At 51.1% G+C, this 3,572-nt stretch overlaps 1 non-coding gene across 1 annotated transcript; it reads right to left on the reverse strand.

Annotated features, from left to right (window-relative positions):
* Window positions 1-2,488: 2,488 nt before the first annotated feature.
* On the reverse strand, window positions 2,489-2,560 carry Trnat-ggu (transfer RNA threonine (anticodon GGU)). The gene has a single exon. It is a non-coding gene; the product is annotated as a tRNA-Thr (tRNA).
* Window positions 2,561-3,572: the final 1,012 nt, after the last annotated feature.

A 3,572-nucleotide genomic window follows, 5' to 3' on the forward strand; every position in this document is an offset into this window, starting at 1 on the left:
GGAGAAACAATATAGTCACCGTCAGGCACAGGTGGAGCGGGGGAGAGGAGGACGCAGGTCATGGCTTGTGCGGTGAGTCGAATGTGCTCAGCTGAGCACAGTCTGCTGGGAACTTCCTCGGGTGGGTCAGGGCAAGGCAAATCGAGTTGAACAAGTCCGGCGGAGCAGTCGATAAGTGCGGAGTGAGCGGATAGAAAATCAAGGCCTAGAATAACGTCATGGGGACACTCTCGAATAACAGTAAATAATACAGATGTTTGGCGGTCAGCGACGCCCACACGAGCGGCACACATTCCTATTGTGGCCAGTGCTCTTCCATCAGCGACTCGCACAACACAGGACGCCGCAGGTGTCAGGGCTTTAGTGAGCCGTCGACGAAGCTGGTCGCTCATCACAGAGATGTGCGCACCGGTATCAAGCAGAGCAGTAACAGGGACACCATCCACATACACATCAAGTAAATTCCTATCCGTCGGTAAGGTCAGTAGAGGTATTGCACTCCGGGTCGATCTAGCAGCGTCACCCCTCGGAGCTGCACCCGTCAGTTTCCCGTAGAGCGCCGGTACATGGGGGACGGAGAACGGCGAATAGTGGGTGAGCGAGACAGGGGACGTCGTGGTGAGGGCGAACGACTCTGCCATGTAGATGCGGACGCCTGAGTAGAGTAGTATGGCTCTGTGGAATCTTCCGGTGGTGGTCGAGTACCGGGTGAGCGGCGGTAAGGCGGGGACGCAGACTGATATTGCGATGACGTCCAGGTATTGCGGCAGTGACGGTAAATGTGGCCAACGCGTCGGCAGTTGAAGCAAATCGACCTGTCATCGAATGTTCGCCATTCAGCTGGGTTGCTAAAAGGCCGAGAGGGGTACTGGCGTCGCGAAGCAGGGATCGTAGGGAAGGCGTAGGTATCCGATCGGTTTACGGAACAGACAGACTGAATGCCAAGGTTCGCCAACTCTTCGCGTACGACAGACTGCACGAGGGAAATTGTCGGTCGAGAATCGGTAGCATAGGTCTGGAAGCCAACCGGTGCCGCGGCTTCGATCTCTCGCCGAACGACACGAACGAGGCTCTCTGACGTTGGCGGCTGAAGCGGAGAGTGAAGATCCTCGCACGACGACGTAGCAGCTGTGTTTGGAAGACGCGTGAATTGGTGTGCGATGCGACGACTTTTTGCTTCTTCGAAGCGTCGACATTCATTACTGACGTCGTCGATGGTGGAAAAATTCTTATATACGAGCAGATGAAAAGCGTCGTCCGCTATGCCCTTCAGTACATGGTTCACTTTGTCGTCTTCCGACATCCGCTCGTCAACCTTGCGGCAAAGGAGAACATCCTGGATGTACGTCAGGTATGATTCGGTCGACGTCTGGACGCGAGAAACCAAGCTCCTTTTGCGCCGCTCGCTGACGGCCAACAGGCTTGCCGAATAACTCGCGGAGCTTTTGCTTCAATTGCTCCCAGCTAGTCAGTTCTTCATCGTGGTTTCTAAACCAGACCCGTGCCATGCCTTGCAGGTAGAAAATTATGTTTGCCAGCATAACAGTTGGATCCCACTTGTTATGGGCGCTGACAAGCTCGTACATGTGGAGCCACTCATCGACGTCAAGGTTGTCGGTCCCGGAAAACGTGCCTGGGTCGCGGGGCTGGGACAAGATGACTGTCGGCGTTGGGGTAGCGGTTGCTCCTGTCGGCATGGCGGCTGTCCCAGCACCGGCTCCAGCGGTCGTCATGTTGTTAGTGGCCAGGCTACGTCCGCTGCGGTGCTCCGTCGTGCACAGTAGAACCCAGCACCCCCACCAAATATGTGACGGAGGGAAGAAGCAAGACGGGAAAATATATTTACAATATTTACACGATTGACAATGATTGACACAACCAGTCAGTCACTGAAGCGTCGTCTTCTTCAGCCCCCCAGCTTGTGTTCCTCTTCCTAGTCATGTAGCAATTTTGTGCAGAGCCGTGTAACAATATATATATATATATATATATATATAATCATATCATAAGAAGCCAGCAAACTTTCACACCAAGAACAACATAGGGGAAATTACTTGCACGCGTGCGATGCTCTCATCATTGAGCTACCGCGGAGCCGTTTTCCCATCCGCTTTCTGGGGTATTTATGTTTTACAACTATAACTAACTCTGGGATTGTTAGCCAGCGCCACTTCTCACAAGCCTAGGGGCTGATGTGGAACATCCTTTCTGCCGCAGGCGTCACGAGCACGTGATCTTTTTTGGGTGATGGCAACTCGTTAATAAACCCACATATGCTCGCTGAAGGCATCAATGTTGCCGGATTCGAGCCCTCCTTATGTAATGAACGAGAAGAAAGGGAACCGAGGGGCCCGATTTTTATTAATCATGTCATAAGAAGCCAGCAAACATTGACACCAAGAACAACATAGGGGAAATAACTTGCACACACTAATTAAATTAAAGAAATGATAAATTAATGGAAATGAAAACGGATGAAAAAACAACTGTCCGCAGGTGGGGAACGAACCCACGTCTTCGCATTACCCGTGCGATGCTCTCACCATAGAGCTACCGCGGAGCCGTTTTCCCATCCGCTTTGCTTTCTGGGGTATTTATGTTTTACGACTAGAACTAACTCTGGGAGTGTTAGCCAGCGCCACCTCTCACAAGCCTAGGGGCGGATGTGGAACATCCTTTCTGCCGCAGGCGTCACGAGCACGTGATCTTTTTTTTTTTTTTTTTTTCGGGGGGCGGCTGATGGCATGCACCGCCGACCAAACCAACCACCGGCGCCAGGAATAATTCTGTATTTTGTCTACAACGTCTTTTTCACGCTCGAAAAGACATTTCGGCACGCACATTGCGAACTCGGGCTAGATTTCGTGGCAACACCATTGCACCTGGAGTCACATAACGCAGGGAGTCCCATCCGAGCCCAAACTTTCAAGGGCTTTTCGGTAGCGAGCGGGCGCGTTGTGGCATCTCGCAGCGGCCGCGGAATCTACGGAGCGCATGGATTTTAATTCCGAAACTTTATGGGTATAAAGTTGTCATAAACTTTTGACGCGACTAGTGCAGTGACATTTCCAAAGGCGTTCTTTATATTTTCAATTCTAGAACTTTATGGGTTTAATGTTCTTATACTTGGGCCAACATGCGCGGACTGGAGCCCTCGTGTCCAAGCCGTTGCAGAAATGTAAGCACGTACTCGCAATCTTGCACACACACGAAAATACTAAATATCACCGTGACTATCAGCTGGCAGCTGACTGACAGCTTCCTGAAAATGTTCTCCAAACATTTTCAGGAAGCGCACCCAATGTGATCGATCAGCTGGACCAGGGCAGGCAAAGTAAAATAAGGAAAACAGAAGAAAGTTAACGGCCTATTATTGAGGCAGTTGTTTTTTGCGGGCGACAAGGTCTGGCTCTCCGTGGCCATAGGGACAGTGGTCCTATAGATTTAAGCAAAGCCCCCACTTAAAATACTGGTATTTTCAGAGCGCTTCTTCACATGCGAGCTGATTGTGGAGATACATATCTGAAGAACCATTTGGAAAGTCGCCCCAGCAATGCCTCGTATTTAATCCA

Source organism: Dermacentor silvarum, chromosome 1 (genome assembly GCF_013339745.2).
Source record: "Dermacentor silvarum isolate Dsil-2018 chromosome 1, BIME_Dsil_1.4, whole genome shotgun sequence".
NCBI classification, from domain to species: domain Eukaryota; kingdom Metazoa; phylum Arthropoda; class Arachnida; order Ixodida; family Ixodidae; genus Dermacentor; species Dermacentor silvarum.